This window comes from Bison bison, unplaced genomic scaffold (assembly GCF_000754665.1).
Source record: "Bison bison bison isolate TAMUID 2011002044 unplaced genomic scaffold, Bison_UMD1.0 scf7180017864230, whole genome shotgun sequence".
NCBI lineage: Eukaryota > Metazoa > Chordata > Mammalia > Artiodactyla > Bovidae > Bison > Bison bison.
Genome location: NW_011494802.1, coordinates 1,302,894 through 1,324,661, shown reverse-complemented (window position 1 = coordinate 1,324,661; position 21,768 = coordinate 1,302,894). Strand labels below are relative to the sequence as shown.

Genomic DNA, 21,768 nt, shown 5'->3' with positions numbered 1-21,768 from the left:
GGATCCATTTATTTAATGGCAAGATTTATTTTGTTTTAGTTTGAGCATCATATATGCCAGGCACTGTGTACTAAGGCTGCAGCAATGAACAAAACAGAGTCTTTGCTCACATTCTAGGTTGGGGAGAAAGACAGATGATAAGCAGACAAATATATGATCTATCAGGTGGTAGTATCAATAAGTTCTGTGAAGACACTAGAGCAGAGTGAAAGGATGAAGAATGTAGGGGTGCAGGGGGTGGATAGGAGAGTGTTCAGGGGCTAGATTCCTACTCACATGCCATCTTCAGTTTACTCACAAGAGTCCTAGGTAGTAAAGAAAAAGAGAACATGGAGAGTGCTTAAGAAAAAAGTTGTTCTGGTACCTGTTAGAAATGGTAAGACAGACTGTATTCAGGGGGGCTATTATTCTGCAGTATTGTAAGAGGAGAAAGATTGAGCCCAACTCTAAACACAAGTGAGAATTTTTAGCCAAGTAACAGGGTGAGGGTCAGTGGATGGAAAATGACTAAGAGGAAGCATCAGGGGAAGAGAGGCATCTGGGTAAATGGACTTGACAGGGTTTTTGCTGGAATCAGGCCAGGGTGAGGGATAAGGAATTTGGTTTGATATCAAAGGTGGGGAATTTTCACTAAACTGACCCAGTGAAATGTTTGCTAAAATTGGACTAAACAGAGTCCAAGGACAGGGGCCTAGTCACAAAGAGGACTCCAAGGAGGCTGACTCAAGTTTGGGCAAAGAGTCTTTGTCAAGAGCATCCGAGTCTAGGTACATATGTATTTGTTTTATGGTTTGTTAGACTCTTCGGTATAATAAACCCTGGTACTGCTGGCAAGGCACCCTGGGAAGGACACAGAATACCCAGCTCTCCTGGCTGCTATTCAGTCTTCATTCTGGGGTTTTGATATACCAGCCCTCAGAAGGCAGCATCCTTTTCCATGCTACTGTACACCCCCTGAGGGTCTGTCTCCCTTCTTGGATACAGCGCTTGAAGTTTTCTTTCCTTTACCATGTTCGGCTTCTGGCCAATAAATGGAGGGCCTCCTGAGGCCGGTGAGCAGGGGTGGCAACTACAGTACAGGGACCTCTGTTGTTGTTGTTCAGTTGCGTTGAACTCTTTGCAGCCCTGTGGACTGCAGTGTGCCAGGTTTCCCTGTCCTTCACTATCTCCCAGAATTTGTTCAAACTCAGGGACCTTGCTACACATTTGAGGAGCATTCTTCATTCCCTTTGGCTAATCTCAGCCTTTATACCTGTGACTCTGATCATTGTGTCTGACAGGATTCTCTGTGAGCATTGATAATTTCTCAAAGATTAACATCATAAGAGTACCCCTATATGCCTTGGTGCTAGAAATTCATTTCCCACCATATTAGCCATACAGCATTATTGGTAAATAGCTCAGGAATGATCTGACTCTGTGGGTGATATGGGGGAGGTAGGTAGGAGACGCAGAGCTCTTGGCTTTCTGCCTTCTGTGTTTGTTTCACACAGAATGAGAGGCTGCTTGATATATGTGCAAAGAGCCCTGGCTTATTCCCAGAGGTCTCCCCTTTGTTTCCTCCAAGCCAAGATTTGGGTCAGAAGCAATTTTACAAGGAATACTCACATTCCTAATGACATTTATTTGATAAGGCAGAGAGAGATGAAAGAACCAGGCATTTCAGAAAGCCGAGAGCTTTTTTCTTCTTGACTGTTTGTGGCAGGCTGGTGCTGATGCGGTGTGGTATAAGGGATCTCCTCCCTGACATCATTCTCAGCTTTCCATCACTGAAACTTTGTTCCTTTTGATTAATTCATCTTGTTTTGGTATGTTCCCTTTTCAAAAGCAGGTATTCCTTGAAAGGGCCACCTTATTCTTCCCAGCCTTAGGCATTCCTTAGGAAAAGACTGCAGAAAGATATGGTCATTTTCAAGGGTATATGTATGAAGTTTGGAGAGTTGACTTGAGTGGATAGGCCAAGTGGATAGGGCAGCATGACAGCACTGTGTACCTTGAAGGAAACTAGAGGGCTGGCTTTCAGCTGGTTGGGCCCCAAGGCCTCCTTATGCCTTTCCAGTTCAAGTATTACTTCTTCTCGGTGGCCTTTCCTATCCTGCTTTTGCTGGACTTCCCATCAACTTCCCATTCCCCACCCTGGAATTAGGTGCTTGGTTTCCTATTACAACTTCTGTTATACATGTATCACTATGTGATAGTTTATATGCCTAACTCTGTTTCCAAACTTTAATATATTAGAGAGCAGGAACTGTGTCTTATATTCCTAGCATGTAGCTTAGTGCCTGGCACATTGATTGAATTGATTTAGAGATCAACTGTTTTATTCACGCTTTGGCCCCGGTTATCCCATTCCTGTGGACAGAAGTAGCAAAGAAAGGCTGAAGAAGGAGGGGGCCTTGAGCTGGACATCCTGGCTCTTCTGGTTGCCCTTTCAGCCCATCCTGTCTCCTGGTATCCTATGGCATTCTGAGCAGAGTGACTGGTTAATCCTCTGGGCATCACAGTGAGCTCTGTCCCCTGTTTCCAAACCTAAATAGGTGGATGACTGAGTGGCTTTGGCGCCTTTACAGAACCCACGTCCCTAGGAGGTGATTCTTAAGTTCAGAATTCATCTGGGAGCTGCGGCTACCAATTCAGAAGATTTAGAGGGTTTTGTTTGTTTAGTATGAACACAAGCATCTTTGTTTGAGCCCAGGAGGAGCTGTTCTGGGAGCTCTAGCTGGAAATTTCCTGTTTGTTTCTGATGTATTAAATAGGAAAGCAGGCAGCTCTGCCTTTAGACCTTCAGAATGCCGCAGGAAAAGGCTCTGGATGGCAGCGGCTGTGCCATTGGTCCCCTGTGTGGCTGGCCAGCCAGTGGTGTAGGCACTGTACTCTTGGACCTGGCGAGACTGTCCAGGAAGTTATGCCAGGCCCACCTGGAATACTGATCTGATGGGTAGAAGCAGATAGGCCCAAAGTTAACCTGGCCTGCACTGAAGCAATAGCAGGACAGTCAGCTTCAGTGTTGTTCCTGGAAAACTGCCTCCTCTAGACCAGAGTGGGGCCAGCCGTGGAGGGCCTGGCAGTGTGTTCTGGGCCTCGTCAGCATTAGAAAGGAAGGCTCAGCCCCTGCAGCTGTTCTTCCCCTTCCTGGTGCTTTCAGGTTGCCTGAGGGAGGGCGGCAAGCATCCTGCCACCTGAATGAAATGTTGGGAGTGAATATTTTGCTCTTCCCTTTCCTTACCTTAAAAAGAAAACTTCTAGAAGAAAGACTGACAAAAAGGGACACTGTAATGGTTGTCATCCAGGCCTTGCTGCAGACCGTTAGAAGACACTGAGAAGGCTGGGGGTCTGGGGCTGGGATAGAAGTCATGGTTCGCTCAAATCATACCATTTAGGCAGCTGCACACTAGGCTTAGACACTGGTCTCCCTGCTTGTTTGTCTCAGGGTCTTGCCATGTCAGTAATAATAACTGTACTCCGGTGCTGTGCAGTTTACCAGTTACCAGTCTCTCATTTTATAACATCTCTGTGATGACCTCCCCCACTTTACAGATGAGGAAACTAAGGCACAGAGAGGAGAAGTGTTTAATCCAAGGTCACTGGTGAAGCAAGACTCAAACTTAAGGTCTAGGGATTCTCAGCCTAGTACCACTTGCTCGTGGCTTATACACAGAGCTTCCATCTTGGTTTAGTATACGGTCTTTCTCCTTTGAGAAGAGCTTGAAAGGCAAATTGCCAGCTCTAGTCCATCAGGCTGGGGACATGGTTTAAAGCTAATACTGGGCACCAAGACCAAATCAGGGCACCCAGACCTTGCACCTTACGGAGAAAAGAGGGGTGGCTTTGGAAATGTAGATTTTCTTCTTTCGGAAGGAGAGAAGTAAGAATTTGAGTCATTCCTGGAATTGGGGGCTTTGATGTCTAGGCAACTGGATCTCCAAACCCGAGACTCAGCAGTTCAGATTGTGCATGTATTGTCTGTCTGTCTGAGTATCTGACTCTCACACACACACATACACACACACACAGACTAGGTTGAGTTGACCACATGACGGGTATGGCTGATCCTCACCCCTTGAAACATTGAAGTAAAGCAGTAATGCTTAAAAAGCAGTAATTAGGCCTCTCCGATGCCTCACAGGATGGTTAAGAGTTCTTAAATGAAGAATTCCTTGATGAAGTAAGAGTTTTTACATGAGCTAGCAAGAAGGGAAGAATGAAAAGGAAATTAATCTAGTCTCTTGATTCTTGGCCTAGTTATTTCCAGTAAAAGAGGTCAGCTTCATCTTTATTTCAAGTCTTGGGACTTGTTCTTCTGGTTCTTCTTAGCCTGGAGAAGTCCAGTGCTTTTAATTTTCAGACCCACAGACTATAGTTGGTGGTCTTCCCCACAAATGATTGCTATGGGAGCAGTCAGCTTGTGTTCTTCGCAGACAGTTTTCACTTTTTAGGGTTAACTTGAGTTAGGAGGAGGCAGGGGTGTTAGAAGATATAGAAATCTAGGTCAAATCTAGAAAATAGAGAAACCATCTCCAGTTGAAGAACAGGAAGGGTAGCGTGTCTCCCACCAACCTATTTGACCCACCCCCAGCTGACCCAGCAGAGCCAGAGAGTACTGGCAGTCCCATGCACTCCCGGCCTCTCTGCTTCACCCTTTGTCCTTTCCACTCTGCTCCTTCCCTACATTCTGCATTTTTCCAGTAAAAAGGAAATGGATTCCCACCCCACGCCCCACCCCCCAGAAGGTAACAATCATCTCTATAAGTTACAGTCACTGGTAGCTTAGTATTTAGGGGCGAGACTGGTGGCAGGTCTTTTTTCACCTTTTTGGAGAACAGCAGAGCACCCTGGAACCCTCTCCAATGTAACCAGCTCCCTGCCTGCCACATGTATTGTTTTCTCCAGGCCATTCAGAGGGTTAGAGCAGCGCTCTGTTACTCCAGCAGTAGACAGCTAGGAAATCGCTTTCTTGTCATGGTCCTCTCCCCAAGTGCAGAGTTGCTATCACTAAGCAGAGGGAAAACACTCTGTGCTATAAGCACAGGCAGGAGCAAACCTTTAAGTAGCTGAGTCTTCACCAGAACAACAAACTGGAGGGAAAAAAAGAAACATTCCATGTCTTGTCTGTTACTGTGTGTGTGATTTGAGGTTTGGTGGTTAAACATCTGTGTGTTCGTTGCTGAGCCTCATGTTGAATTTGTAAAGGTTCAGTCTCTGTCGAGTTCATCCCACCTGTTTCCCAGGTGTCTGTTTCAATCCTGATCCCTTTGGCATCAGCCCTTGCTCACAACACAAGGGCTTGATCTGATTTTACATCAAAACTCTGATGGGAAGCCAAGGAGAGAGAAGTGACTGCCTGTAACCTTTAAGGCTAGCCTTGGGAGGCAGGTCACTGTTGACTCCTAGAGTCTTAGAAGGTAATGTTCTTATTCCTGCTTGATTCATAGTACCATGCTGCCTTCTGATCCAAGCACACTGTTTTCCTTTTTCACTAGCTGCAGGGTAAGAGTCAAACCAGGATCCAGGGACATGTGCCAGGTTTGAGACCACACATGGGACTGTTCCAGGCATCACTGTGGGCCAAGCCCCAGGCATCAGCCATCAATAATTGCTAAAAATAGACGGAAAAGAGCAGGTCAGGATATTGCCTTCTAACACAATCTCTATTAACCATCCTGACCAGAAACAAGAGGAACAAGCTTGAAAATCCCTCAGACCCTGAGGGAGAAAATGAAGCGATTGTTGCAAGAATCAGAGGAAGAAATCATGGTCACCTTGGGATCCTCCTCCAGGCTTTCCCCAGATAAAGCTAAGGCAGAGACTCTGTGTGGCATCAAGAGCAAGTCCTCAGGCCCTGCTGGAACCTTGCCAGAGGACAGCTTCCTGCCCCCTCACTGTGGGCCTGTAGCCTCCGCCATTGGTGGGGATACAGATGGGGGTCTGGCCCAGCATTGCAGCTTTGGGCAGCAGGCCAGCAGCCAGCTTCCTCTGGGCTCCACAGCCTGTGTTTCAGGGTCTGCCTCTCAGGACCTCTCATCTGCCAGCATTACCAGAAGCTGTCCAGAGCCCTCAGAGAGGGATCAAGCCAAGCCCCTTTTGTCCAGAGGCCTTGGCCAAGGCTGTCGCCATGAACAGCAAGAACCTTTGGGGGATGTAGTGGACTATATCATCAGAGAACTGCAGGGCATCAGCCGTCTCCAAACTGAGATTGCTGAGTTGCGGCAGCACTTGAGCCAAGTCCGAGGTTCGGTGGATGAGGTCTCTAGCTGTGTAGACTCAGTTCTGAGTGAAATAGAAGGCTTACATGTGGGCAGCAGTTCCCTGGCCAAAGGGTGTGTGGGGGGAAAGGCCCAGGAACCCCATGTGGACAGACCCAGCGAGGAAGCCATTCTGTATCTGTATGGACTTCCTGAGCAAGATGGGGAAAATACCATGGAGCTGGCTCACAACTTCCTGGCCAAGCACATGTGTGTTAATGGCATGCAGTGCAATAGGTTCATTAAAGAGGCTTACCGAGCTGGCAGAGCCCCAGCTCCCAGGCCTACTGTTGTGAAGCTTGCCCATCTAGAGCATAGGGACCTCATATTGCAGAAATCCATCCTCTTGCAGAGTTTAGGGGTCCGGATCACCACCAGAGAAGAGCCAAGCCAGCCACCATGCTCTAAGAATCCCCCAAAGGAGTCTCTCTCATCTTTGGAACAACAACTCCAGCATCGTAATTTGAATTCTTTACACCTGGATCAGCCAGTTTTTCAGGTGGAAACGGGGGACAGAGGACCAATAACAGGAGCACATCAAATGAGGGCTCAGAATCAACATAGAGAACCCCAGACCCCTGAACAGCAAGGCCTTTGCTTCCCACCCAAGAATGATTTGGCAAAGCCAAGTAATGAGTCTAAGCAAGGGGGTGAAGTCAGAGGAACATTAGGAAACCCCCAGGTTCTCAGGGGCTCCTGCAGTGAATTGACAGGAAGAGAGGCTTCTTTATCCACCCTCCATCAATGTGAGGAACCTTCCCTAGTGTTAATCTCAAAAGAGGAGGATTCTGGGAAATCCCAGGTTTTCAAACAGTGTAACCAAGGACTTGAAGTATATAAAACAGCAAAAACAGAAAACAACTGCAGCGACAAAAGTGAGACTGGCAGTTGCCTATCACTGTCTGGGTTGCTGAAGACAGAGGACAAACTCCTGGCCTGTGAACCTGGGTTGGATATTCTGAGCGCAAAGCAGCTAGAGGACCTCTTAACAGATAAGTCCAGAAGGTTTGCAACTCTGAGCTGTGACAGCCTGATGGAGGAAATCAGCATTGGGCCCGAGACTTTCAATGACATGGTTCATATTGACTTGAATGAGGAGGAGGAACATTCTGCTCAGGTCCTCAAAGATGTCTTGGAAAAGTCCTCTCGCCTGGGTGGCTCGCAGGAGGATGAAGATGTAGAGATCAAGTTTTACACGAGTAAACTGGGCCGAGCAATTGACCACTTTCGTTCAGCTTTGCAGGGAGTGTTTCAGAAGCTGGAGAACAGTGGGTCCATCACCCCTGAGGACCTTGAAAGCATTGAGAGTGGCTCCCAGTCCGAGAACAGTGATAGACTTCTTGGCACAGTGAGTTCAGGGGGTGCTCAGGATTTCTCACTGGGGAGCCCTGGGAGTCAGGGGAGTGAGAGCATACTCAGCGTGGTGTCTGGTGGAGTGGGCATCTCTGCCCAGGGAGACCAGACCTCTCAGGATCCCAGCAACTCCTCTCTGGCTTCCAGTAACTTGCCTCTTGCATATTCATCGCCAGGGTTTGCTCTGGCTCCGTGTCTGGGAAGTGAAACTTGTTCCAGGCCTGAATCTCCCAAACAGGGCAGACTAAGCCTAGAGCAAGTGTGCACAGAGACCATCTACCTCAACAGATGCATCAGCAATTTTAAAGATGTTCTAAGAGAGAAAAGACTGAGGCAGAAAAAACTTATACACGAGCTAGTACAGAAGACAGACCATCTCTCAGTAGAAGACACGCACCCAGGTATTTCAAGTCTCTGGTGAATGGGTTTGCAGCTGGCTGGGTGTGACCTGCATCAGGCCAGCATGAGATCCAGCTTGGTGGTGAGCTTCACAAGGTGATGGGGAAGGTTCACATCTTCAATCAGTCTCAATTACTGGGGTATAGATTTGTAAGTTGATCTTGTGGGAATTAGAGTGACAATTGAAAAGCAACAGAAAAAGAGTTCTTGTCCATAGGGAGCTCCCAGTTTATTGGCAGGAGCTTTAGAAAGTACCTTTTCAAAAGAGGAAGAGCATTTGAGCAAAAACAGTTTATAGCTGCAGAACTTTAGGCTATCCTGGTGTAAAGTAGGTGTGGGGTAGGAGGCAGGAATGGGGGAAAGAGGTATGTTTCTCATAGGAGCTAAGATGCTGATGCAATCCTGTGTTGCATTTTAAAATTATTCTCCATGAGCTTCTTGCTGAGATAAGATTGCCATTTCTCCAACAGCTGATGGGGCTTCTCCACCTTGTGGGCCACTGTGGGAATTTCCCTTATCCTGACCTGTCTCCTTCCCAGTACTGGAGTTGACAGTACAGAACCTTAGTTCTAACTCGGAGCTGTCCAAAAACTTCTTGCAGCGCTGACCCTGCCCAAGAGCCCGACTCTGCTCCCCACTGGTCATATTCCCTTTCTTCCATCTCCAGTTAAAGGCTGCTTACCTAACATTTAGACAATGGAATGGTTTTTGGCTACAAGAATTGAGAAAAGTCTTTTCTGGGCAGCATGGAGATGACATGTAGCTTTAAAATTACCTCTCCCAATCAAAATTATAATAAATTTATCCAAAGAGCATATGCTTTATTCATCTAATTTTAAATGTAAATGAGGTTGTCCTCTTATGCATATAACCTGATTAATCTTTCTAAGGCAAGATTAAAATTATGAAACATATTGTGTTGGCAAAGATGTGAGAGAACAGGTACTCATCCATTGCTGGTGGCATGGGAGTGGAAATTGGTATAACCTCTGAGGAAGGCAGTTGGCAGCATTCATCAGAATTATGTATGCCCTTTGAGGCCCAGCACTACTTCCAAGAATATATCCTGCAGGTACATTTTCACGTGTAGAAGGGACATATGTTCAAGGCTATTTATGAGGTATTGTTTTTAATAGTGAAGATTGAAAACAACCTAAACGTTCTTAAGAAAGCCTGGTTAAATAACTTACTGGTGCATCCAAACAATGAAATACAGTACCATGCAGCTATAAAAAGAAAGAGGTACCTCTTTGCTGAAATGGGAAGATATATTGACATATTTCAGAAAACAAGGTGCAGAGCAGTATGTGTAAGATGCTTTGTTGTTGTTTAGGTGCTAAGTCATGTCAGACTCTTTTGCAACCCCATGAACTATAGCCCATCAGGCTCCTCTGTCCATGGGATTCTCCAGGCAAGAATAATGGAGTGGATTGCCATTTCCTACTCCAGGGGAATCCCTGACTCAGGAATCAAGCCCGTGTCTTCTGCATTGGCAGGCGGATTTTTTTTTTTTTAAACCACTGAGCCACTAGGGAAGCCCATACATTTGTATAAAAAGGAGAGATGAAGACTACATACACAAATGCATAGTTTTTGTTTGTATATATGTATAGAATATTTAACAAAGGAGTTCCCTAGTGACCTAGTGGTTAGGATTCTGGGCTTTCATTGCTGTCACCCAGGATCAGTCCCTGGCCAGGGAACTGAGATCTTGCAAGCCACGTGGCATGGCCAAACAACAACAACAACAACAACCCAGCTAACCAACCAAACAAAAAACCACTAAGATACATAAGAAACTGGTATAGGATTGCCCATGGGAAAAGGTATTAGGTAAAAAACTAGTGAAATGAGATTCTTTTTTACTGTATACACTTTAAAAAATAATTTTTAGAATTTGAATCATGAATATATCATCATAAAATTAAGCTGGAAAATTAAAATCATATTCCTTTCCAATATCCCTAGAGCTGCTCTTTATACCCTATCAAAAAGTCTCAATTCCTTCACTTGGCATTCAAGGCCACTACACCTGGTCTCTAGTTTACATTTCCAGGCTTATCTTCTGTTGTCCCACGGTCCTCCACCTGGAAGGAATCTTCAGTCTCACAAATTCACCTTGTACTTTGTTTTCAGCATATCACATATACATGCTTCCTTCTAGCTTGAGGTGTTATGTTTGCCACATCAACCTAGGAAAATTTACTCAGTTCTTCAACATACAGCCGAAGTTTCATTTGCTCCAGGAAGCTTTCTATAATTCCTCAGATACAAAGGGTTTTGGTCTCTCTTTAACTTTGCAGCCCCTTTTCTTTCTTCCTGGGCACTTAGAAATTTTTATATTGGATTGGCTAAAAAGGTCATTCAGGTTTTTTCCATAAGATGTTACAGAAAAATCCAAATGAACTTTTTGGCCAACCCAATATTGTAGCAACAGTAGAAACAACTCATATCAAAGCAGTACTTCCTTACTAACTCTTTTAACTGTAGTGGGAGTCAATGTTAGCCTGAGTATCCAGAACTCTGGGGCTCAGTTCTTCAAGTTGCAATGTTTCTCTTCTGGGCTGACATCCTAGTGGACCATGCAGGAACTTGTGACAGCAGCAGAAATAATGAGAAGAAACTGTTGTGAAACACCAGTAAGAGATCAAGCCAGAATTCTGGGTGCTTTCCAAGATCCACTCTGGTCTATGGGCTACAGACGGGGTGGTAAAGAGGCTATCGGGCAGTGGCAGCATCCCTTCAGTGCTAGATCCAGCCTGACTCCAGCACCATTCCTTAAAGCACAAGGAATAGAGCAAGGTAAATAAGCACGCAGGCAGGCCTCTGGCCAACACTTTCTGGCTGTAGAGTCCACAAGAGGAGTCACGCTAACCTGGTAAACTGATTCAATACAGTAGTGACTGCTACCACAAGAAAGATTTGAAAAAGCTTTCTTCACTGCTCTGCTTGAGACCTTTTCCAGTCTGAGCTTACTCAGAACAGTGTTTTCAAAACTGACCAATGTTGTAGCACGTATGGGTGCTTCATTTCTTTTTGTGGCTGAATAATATTCCATTATATGGAAATAGCACATTTTTGTTCATACATTCATCAGTTGATGGACATTTTGTTGTGCGCTTTTTTTTACCACATTTTTGGCTATTATGAATAATGTTGCTGTTTTTTTGTGGACATATATTCTGATTCTCTTGTGTATATACCTAGAAATGGAACACTGGGTCATATGGTAACTGTGTTTCACATTTTTTTTGGAACTTCTAGACTATTTACCAATGTGGTTGCAGCGTTTTGCATTTCTGCCAGCAGTGTATGCAAGTTCAAATTTCTCCACATCCTAGCCATTGTATTTTTACTAGAGCCATCCTAGTGAGTGTGACTGGTATCTTCTAGCTTTGATTTTCATTTCCCTAGTGGTTAATGAGGGAGAAGGCAATGGCACCCCACTCCAGTACTGTTGCCTGGAAAATCCCATAGATGGAGGAGCCTGGTAGGCTGCAGTCCATGGGGTCGCACAGAGTCAGACACGACTGAAGCGACTTAGCAGCAGCAGCAGCAGTGGTTAATGATGTTAAAATATCTTTTCATATGCTTATTGGCCAGTTTTATATTTTCTTTGAAGAAATGTCTATTTAAATCCTTTATCCATTTTAAAATTGAATTTTGTCTTTTTCTGTTGAGTTGTAAGAGTTGTTCATATGTTCTGGACATCAGTTCAGTTCAGTCGCTCAGTCGTGTCTGACTCTTTGCGACCCCCTGGACTGCAGCATGCCAGGCTTCCCTGTCCATCACCAACTCCTGGAGCTTGCTCAAACTCATACATTAAGTCATTGATGCCATCCAACCATCTCATCCTCTGTTGTTCTTTTCTCCTCCCACCTTCAGTCTTTCCCAGCATCAGGGTCTTTTCCAGTGAGTCAGTTCCTCACATCAGGTAGCCAAAGTATTGGAGTTTCAGCGTCAGTATCAGTCCTTTCAATGAATATTCAGGACTGATTTCCTTTAGGACTGACTGGTTTGGTCTCCTTGCAGTCCAAGGGATTCTCAAGAGTCTTCTCCAACACCACAGTTCAAAAGCATCAATTCTTTGGCCCTCAGCTTTCCTTATAGTCCAGCTCTAACATCCATACATGACTACTGGAAAAACTATAGCTTTGACTAGACAGACCTTTGTTGGCAAAGTAATGCCTCTGCTTTTTAATGTGCTATGTTGGTCATAGCTTTTCTTCCAAGGAGCAAGCATCTTTTAATTTCATGGCTGCAGTCACCATCTGCAGTGATTTTGGAGCCCAGGAAAATAAAGTCTGTCACTGTTTCCCTTGTTTCTCCATCTATTTGCCAAGGAGTGATGGGACCGGATGATCTTAGTTTTTTGAATGTTGAATTTTAGGCCAGCTTTCACTCTCCTCTTTCACTTTCATCAAGAGGCTCTTTAGTCCCTCTTCACTTTCTGCCATATGAGTGGTGTCATCTGCATACGTGAGGTGTATCTGAGGTTATTGATATTTCTCCCAGCAATCTTGATTCCAGCTTGTGCTTCCTCCAGCCCAGCATTTCACATGATGTACTCTGCATATAAGTTAAATAAGCAGGGTAACAATGTACAGCCTTGACATACTCCTTTCCTGATTTGGAACCAGTCTGTTGTTCCATGTCCAGTTCTAACTGTTGCTTCTTGACCTGCATACAGTTTTCTTGGCAGGCAGGTCAGGTGGTCTGGTAGTCCCATTTCTTAAACAGTTTTCCACAGTTTGTCATGATCTATACAGTCAAAGGCTTTGGTATAGTCAATAAAGCAAAAGTAGATGTTTTTCTGGAACTCTCTTGCTTTTTTGATAATCCGACAGATGTTGGCAATTTGATCTATTTCCTCTGCCTTTTCTAAATCCAGCTTGAATATCTGGAATTTCTTGCTTCATGTACTGCTGAAGCCTGGCTTGGAGAATTTTGAGCATTACCTTGCTTGCATGTGAAATGAGTACAGTTGTGCAGTAGTTTAACATTCTTTGGCATTGCACTTCTTTGGGATTGCAATGAAAACTGATCTTTTCCAGTCCTGTGGCCACTGCTGAGTTTTCCAAATTTGCTGGCATATTGAGTGCAGCACTTTCACAGCATCATCTTTTAGGATTTGAAATAGCTCAACTGGAATGCCATCACCTCCACTAGCTTTGTTCATAGTGATGCTTCCTAAAGCCCATTTGACTTTGCATTCCAGGATGTCTGGCTCTAGGTGAGTGATCACACTGTCATGGTTATCTAGGTTGTGAAGATCTTTTTTGTATAGTTCTTTGTGTATTCTTGCCACCTGTTAATATCTTCTGCTTCTGTTAGGTCCATACCATTTCTGTCCTTTATTGAGCCCATCTTTGCATGAAATGTTCCCTCAGTATCTCAGATTTTCTTGAAAAGATCTCTAGTCTTTCCCATTCCTTTGTTTTCCTCTGTTTGTTTGCGTTGATCACTAAGGAAGGCTTACTTATCTCTCCTTGCTATTCTTTGGAACTCTGCGTTCAAATGGGTATATCTTTCCTTTTCTCCTTTGCCTTTCGCTTCTCTTCTTTGCACAGCTATTTGTAAGGCCTCTTCAGACAACCATTTTACCTTTTTGCATTTCCTTTTCTTGGGGATGGTCTTGATCCCTGCCTCCTGTACAATGTCATGAACCTCCGTCCATAGTTCTTAAGGCACTCTGTCAATCAGATCTAATCCCTTGAATCTATTTGTTACTTCCACTGTATAATCTAAGGGTCCAGATAATAATGACATAAGGACATAGGTCCAAATAATTTGTAAATATTTTCCCCCAATTTGTTTGTTGTCTTTTTACTTTCTTTATGGTATCCTTTGAAGTGTAAATGTTTTATTTTTCAGAAAAAATTATTGTAATAAAATATAGAAAACATAAAATTTGACATTTTAGCCATTTAAAATTCATTCACATGACCATCACCATGTGGTCATCGCCACTATCTAATCCCCAGAACTTTTTCCATTTTCCCTAGCTGAAACTCTGGTACAGAGTTCTGGTACATTAAATTAACTCCCTGTTCTCTCCTCCCCTCAGCCACTGGCAATCACCATTGTACTTTCTGTCTCTCTAAATTTGACTGCTCTAGGTACCTCATATAAGTGTATTTGCACAATATTTGTTCTTTTGTAACTGGCTCATTTCACTTGACATAATGTCTTTGAAGTTCACCATGTTGTAGCATATGTCAGAATTTCCTGCCTTTTTAAGGGTGAATGATATTCCATTGTATGTATATATACTACATTTGTTTATCCATTCATCCATCAGTGGACACTTGGGTTTCTTCTACGTTTTGGCTATTGTGAATAATGCTGCTATAAGTAGGGGTGTACAAATATCTGTTGAAGTTCTTGCTTTCATTTCTTTTGGGTATATACACAGGAGTGGCATTGTTGGATCATATGGTAATCCTGATTTTTTTTTTTTTTTGAGGCATTGCTGTGTTGTTTTCTACAGCAGCTGTCATTGCACATTCCTAACAATAGTGCACATAGGTTCTAGTTTTTCAACATCCTTGCTAAATAACACTTGTTATTTCCTGGTTGGCTTTGTTTGGTTTGCCATCAGAATATGGGTATTAGAGTACAAAAGTTTTAAATTTTGATGAAGTTCTATTTATCTATTCTGGTGTTGATTTTGCTTTTGGTTTTATAGCTAAACCATTCTCTAATTCAAGGTCACAAAAATTTACTCATACTTTTTTTTCCTAAATGTTTCATAGTTTTATTTAGTGCTTATATTTAGGTCTGTGATTCATTTTGAGTTAATTTTTGTGAATGGTGTGAGATAGGGGTCCAGCCTCCTTCTTGAGCATGTGTATGTCTAGTTATCTCAACACCATTTATTGAAAAATAATATTCTTTATCTGTTGAATGGTAAAAATCAACTGGCCATAAATGTAAGAGTTTACTTCTGGACTACCAGTTCTAGTCCATTAATAATCTTTAGTCTATTTTTATCCCTCAATTTCTTTCTTTCTTTTTTTTTTTTTGGACATGTGTGATGTGGGATTCTTAGTTCTCCGAAGTGGAGATCAAACCTGCATCCCCTACATTGAAACTGCAGTCTTAACCACTGGGCCACCAGGGTAGTCCCTAGATTCCTTCTTTTTGAAATACTTTCTTCATTTGGCTTCCAGAATACCTCTCTGTCTTGTATCTCCTCCAATATTATTGACCGTTTCTTCTGGAGTCATATTTGCTACTACCTCCTTATCTTCCCACCGTTGTAGTACCTCACAATTCAATCCTGACCACTACTTTTTATTTATACTCACTTCCTAGATAATCTCTTTCAGTCTCATGATTTTCATAAGCATTCCCAGATTGATATCTGGCCCAGATATCTTCTAGGAATACCAGATTCCACATCTACTTACACCCACATTTCCGTGTGAATAGACATCTCAGATTAGACATTTTCAAAACCAAACTCCTGCTCTTTCTCCGTAAACCCTGCCAAACCTACTTTCCCTATAGTCTTCCTTACCAGTAAACGGCAACTCCATTCTTACAGCTAGCTGCTCAGACCCAAATCCATAGTCATTCTTTTTTTTTTTTTTTAAACCACATTGTTTTGTTTTTTATTTGCTTGTTTGTTTTCAGCTGTGCTGGGTCTTAGTTGCGGCATGTGGGATCTAGTTCCCTGACCAAGGATTGAACCTGGGCCCCTTGCATTGGGAGCATGGAGTCTTAAACACTGCACCACCAGGGAAGTCCCCATAGAGTCAATCTTGACTTCTCTGTTTCTTTCATAAGCCATATCCAATCAGTTATTAAATTCCATCTGCTTTGCCTTTCAAACATATTCCAAACCTTAGCACTAACATCTCAATCTCAGTCACCATTTTCTCTCATCTAGATGATAGTGGTAGTCTTGCTGATCTCCCGGTTTCTACCCTTGTCCGTCTGCAGTCTGTTCTCCCCAGCCATAGTAATCCACATAAAACACAAGTCAGATCATATCACTTCTCTGTTCTGAACAGAATGAAAGCCAAAGTGCTTATGAGGGCACTATTTGAAATGATCCTCTAAGGCAGACTTGTTCCTTCACACCAGCCATGCTGTCAGCTCAGACTTTACACTTGCTGTGTGTTCTGACTGGAATACTTTTCTCTTTGCATTCTGAATAGCTTTTTTACTAATTTTTCTTCATATCTCTGCTTAGATGTTCTTTTAGCAATGAGGCTTCCTGACAATCATTTATAAACTTTTCATAGCATAACATCACCACTGGGGACAATATCTTTTCCCCTTACCTGGATTTTTCAGCTAAGTCCCTATCATTTGTGATCAGTTCAGTTCACTTCAGTCACTCAGTCGTGTCCGATTCTTTGCGACCCCATGGGCTGCAGCACACCAGGCCTCCCTGTCCATCACCAACTCCTGGAGTTGGTCCATCAAGTAGGTGATGCCACCCAGCCATCTCCTCCTCTGTCGTCCCCTTCTCCTCCTGTCCCCAATCCCTCCCAGCATCAGAGTCTTTTCCAATGAGTCAGCTCTTCCCATCAGGTTACAGTATACATAGTTCCAGATTCTGGAACCAGAGTACCTGTTTCAAATTTTGGCTTTGCCACTTGCTGTGACTTCAGGCAAGTTTCTTAACATCTCTGTGATCTTCATTTTAATCAATAGGAAAATGGAGATTATAACAGTATTTACTCAGAGTTGTTGTGAGAAGTAAATGAGCTTACTCAAATAAAATGCCAGATATGTATTGTGTTCACTTGGTGTTCGCAGCTGTCATCATCTTCACCATCATTACTAGTTGTCTGTTCCTCCTACTAGAATAGAAGCTTCTTAAGATCACAATTCACTGCTCTAGCAGCATGAGAACAGCACCTAATGTGAAGTAGGTTCTCAGTGAATATTTAAGGAATGGAATTCGTGGTACATATATACAATGAAATATTACTCAGCCATAAAAGGAACACAGTTGAGTCAGTTCTGGTGAGGTGGGTGAACCTATAACAGAGCCTGTTATACAGAGTAAAGTAAGTCAGAAAGAGGAAAACAAATATCTATATATTAATGCTTATATATGAAAAATGGTACTGATGAACTTATTTGCAGGGCAGGAATATAGGCTCAGACACAGAGAACAGACCTGTGGCCACAGCAGGGAAAGGAGAGGGTGGCATGGATTGAGAGAGTAGCATTGACATACGTAAATTATCATGTGTAAAACAGATAGCTAATGAGAAGTTGTTGTATAATACAGGGAGCTCAACCTGGTGCTCTGAGACAACCTAGAGAGGTGGGATGAGGTAGGAGGGAGGTCCAAGAGGGAGGGAACATATGTATACTTATGGCTGATTCATGCTGATGTATGGCAGAAACCAGTACAACATTGTAAAGCAATTATCCTCCAATTAAAAACAAATTTAAAATTTAAAAAATTTTAAAAAGAAATGAATCCTCACAATAACTCTGGGCAATCACTAGTCTTATCTTCTTTTTAAAGATAAGGAAATGCAGGCTCAGGTAAGTTGAGTGCCTCAAATCTTTGACTCCAAAGTAATGGAGTTAAGATTGTTTTAACAGTGAGGAAGTGTGTGTCTCGTCCTTATCAGATGGACTATCTGGAAGAGTAAGATTATTCTTAGGGATCAGAAATTTTCCTGCAAAGCAGGTGTTATATAGACATGTATCACTTAAATTGAAAACTAAATCTGAGTGGAAAAATCCTAAGGTATTTTAAGAAGTTAGGAGGCACAAAGTGTTTGATTCCTAACAAGAAAAGATATTTTTAAGTTATTAATAAGAAAATGTTTGGCCAGGGGTTGGGACAAACTGAAGGGACTAGTACAGCTGTTCTTTGGGGTCTGGAAAATGGTACAGGCTAAGAGGCCTATCTTTTCTCTTAGGCAAGACACATGTCTTTAGAAAGGCTGTTGTTTTCTAAGTTCTGAAATTTCAAGTTCCTTTTACTACATAAAAACACTAGATGTGCTAAACCCTCAGACTACAAAGGTGAAATAAAATATATATATATAATTCTTGCTCTCAAGAAATTCACAATATGTAAAGGGAGACATTTATACAGACAATTAACAATGAAACATACTGACAACAAACTGTCATAGAAGTGTGTACACAAAAGCATGGGTACCATGGACGCATAGTAGAGAAGCACCTAATTCTGTTTTTGAGAGGAAGGCAGATAAATTTTCAGAGACATTAATATTTGATCTAAGTTTTTAAGAATAAGTCTGAGTTCACCCAATCAATGCAAGAAGCTAGGTCATGACAATATATTGACTTTTCTTCTTTAGGCATCGTGGGGAACTCTGGGAAGAATAGAAGGACACAACTGAAGCAACTTTAACATGATATGTACAATATATTTAAGATAGTGGAGGAAGAGAAAAACCTTTTCAACTCGAATCACAGGGTCAGTTCGTTGCCTAGCTTTCTTTTTCAAAGGGAACAGAGTGTTCCCAGGAAGTAGGGAGTATATGTAGTAGAAGAGACAGTTCCCTCTCCCAGAAATGTTTTTTTAATCTCACCCACTTTTCTGCACTGTTTTGGAAGATTCCTATTCCTGAATCTCTTCTGTCAAGTCAGGTGACCCATTAGGTAATCAGAAATAGCTTGAAAAATTGAGAATTTACTAGTTACCATGACTCTCCCTTCTACTTGTTTGTTATGTAATGTCAGTGAATCTTTATTCAAAGGGATGGGAAAAAAAGAAAAGAGGGGCTAATGGGTCCAGATAATGGACTTTGCTTAGAGAAGGAAGCCTCTGTCAAGCAAGTGTGGCCTAGAAGGCTGTGTAGTGTCTGGCAAATAGGAAAGGAGTAATTTCTGGACTTTATTCTTCCTCTCCTGTGGTTTGCTTGGGTCCTTCTGGAAGTGTCAGTTTCTCTTGATGTATTGTTCTAAGTTTGGTAGATAATCAAACCTGGGATTGCAGCCGTGGTTTTATCATGCAGATCATAGTGACTTAAGTCATAGTGACTTGATAAGGACTTGGTGCCTCCAAATCTATGGGCACTGAGCCTCCAGGTCCTGGCCTTACTTCTAGGCCCTAACTTGGCCTAACTTAACATAGGCTCTGGGAAAACAGGCCAAGGCTTATGGGGCAAAACACGTAGCCAGCCTGTGTTAGAAAAGGGAGAGGGCTCAGCTACCCGGCCTTTGGGGTTCTCAGACTTAGCCCAGATTCAGATGAGCTCATGTAGCTCCTGAGGAAGGAACCTGCTCTGTGTTCAGTCGGTTCAGATGGCCTGTGGGAGTGGCCCTTGGTAACACAGCTGGCCTTGTGGCCCCGGTGGCCCTGACCCTGCATGCAGACCACTTTGGAAAGAGGGGAAAGGGTGGCTGAAATTCCCAGGCCGACTTGGTCCTTTGGTTTTTGTAGCCAAACCTGTTCTAAACTAAAAAGCAGGGGCAGCGTATACAGGTGAGGATTCCGGGAGCCAGGCTCTGAGCTGCCGGGTTGTTAGAGGACTTCTCCGAGCTCTCCTCCATGTCCCACGAGGTTAGCTCTACCTGGTTTAGGATGAATCTACTAACCTCTCTGCCCTTTTTTTTCCTGCTCTTTCTCTCCTTGCAGAAGGAAAGCGAGGAGCCCTTCAGGTTGTGCTCTGGCCCTTTGGGGCCCCTTTGTTGTTGGTTCTCTCCCCTCCCTCCTGAGTACAGTGTGTGTATGTGTGTGTGCGCACGCATGCGTGCTTATGAGCTGTGGCTCATGCAGCCGGTGTGTTTGTCCTGACAGCAGTTTGTGTGCATGCTCCATGCCCGTGTGTGCTCCTGCAGACACCCGTGGAGCCTTGTGAGGATGTGTGTGCCTGTATGGCACACATTCAGTGTAGCATGTGTGTGCTTACCCTTGTGCTCAGTTTGACCCCCCCAGGCACTGACTGCCTTCCTTTTTTCCTATTTTGCACAGTGTGTGTCCATTTTCTACTTGTGGCTGCCGACTGGCATATGCTGTAAACCCTCGCTGAGCCCAGCATGCATATACACTTTGTATTTGAGAGCGGGAGTTTTTGTAGGCTTTTTGTGCCTCTTGCTTGGGGCCTAAATGTGAAAGTGCTTTGTGCTTCTGAGCAGGCTTCCTGGCCTCTCTGTGAGCACAAGGGTCTGCAGACCTGTGGTGTGGTTTCCCCAGACCATGAGAATGTGTGGTGTACTAAAGCTCTGTGCCTACAAGCACTGGTTCCTCAAGATGGTAAGGGTGCGCTTGCCGGTGATTTGAGCCCTGGTGAACACCGAGTCCTCCCCCAAATGGGTGTGCATGCTCTGTATCTCTGTATGCGGGATCCGTGCTCACCTATGGTTCCTCAGGTGCAAGTTGTGTCTATGAATGTACCTCCTATAGGTACTTTGTTGAGACCTGCTCTCATTCCCCTAGCCCTCCTGTGCCCTGTGTGTGCATGCTCTGCACTGTGTCTGCAGGCTTCTGCAGACCCACTGCCCCCTCTAAGCACAGGAAATGTGTATGATCTGAGCCTGTGAACCCTGGCTGCCAAAGGTGTTTTGTGATTTTGTTTCCTTACGCCCAGTGGCTTCTGGCAACCACCTAATTCTAGGTAGGAAGTAAAAATCTGCTGAGTGCAGTGACTGTTTCTAAAGGGAGGATAAGTTGGTTGGTGGGATCTGGGGATTTAGGAATGGGCTGCCCCTCACAGGAACCATAGGAGACTTGATTCAACCTTCTGACTGACTTTTGGGCCTGGCCATCCCTCTACCATTTCATCCCACTCATAGAACCAGGGTAGGAGGCAGAAGCAGTGAAGTGTGGTCACAAAGGGCCTTAGGCAGTAGGCAGATAGGCTTGATTAGAGCACAGGCAACCTGAAAAGGATCTTAAATCCAAAGTGCATCTTGAGCTTCCTGCTGGTCCAGGGTCACTCTAACCCACTTTTACATCACCGATTAGCTTGTCCTACCTCTTTTTCACTCTCTTGCCTCATTTTGTCTATAACTCCTCCCATCTTTAGCCCTCCCAAAACTTCACCCCCTGTCCAGAGCCTAACAGCTTACCTCTGCCTCCCTTGATCTGGAGCTCCTTTGCTCAGGATGGCTAGCTGGAATCCAGATCCCAGGAGTCAGGGAAGTCATTGGGGGTGGAGGAAACAAGGAGGAACAGAAAGCCCCAGACCCGTGAGTACTGTCTGTTGAGCCTAAGTAGCAGGTGCCATTGGTCCTCTGAAAGCCCTGGCAGCTTTGGAACTCTCTGTACTCTGCCTGAAGGATTTGCTTTGGATTTTTTTTTTTTTTTTTTTACAAAAAGCTTTAAAAAGTATTTTCCAACAGTTCCTTGCTTGAATTATTTGGTGCTTCAGTTTTCAGCTTCTTATTGTAGAGTTCATAAAATTTGCAAGAATGGTAATCCAAGTATCTAATCTGCCCTGTATTCTTTTGTTTTATCAAGTTTATCAAATGTAGAGCATACTCAGTGTCAATAAGTTATAGCTTCAAGGACCCTAGGCCAAGTCAAATCACAAGATGAGACAGGAATCCAGAAAGACCAGGTCTGACTCTAGGGCAGCCAACAGAACTTAAGAATATAGCTGGAAGACTGGACTCTATATGAAGTTGTCCTTTGGCTTTAGTGAGGCCTGGAAGCCTACACAGGCCCTCTCTTGGCCCATGCTTACTGTTCTATACCAGTGGATATGTGAGGGGGCTCTACATTCTGGCAGCTCTCACACTCCCAGTGGACCTTAGTCCTGGGTTCTCTGTGAGCTTATATCCTCCGTGCTCACTGGGGAGAAGGGAGATGAAGTCCTAC

At 43.8% G+C, this 21,768-nt stretch overlaps 1 protein-coding gene across 2 annotated transcripts in view; it reads left to right on the top strand.

The window, feature by feature from the left end:
- UNC13B (unc-13 homolog B (C. elegans)) overlaps window positions 1-21,768 on the top strand; it is a 226,051-nt gene that overhangs the window by 164,774 nt on the left and 39,509 nt on the right. The window lies entirely within an intron of this gene.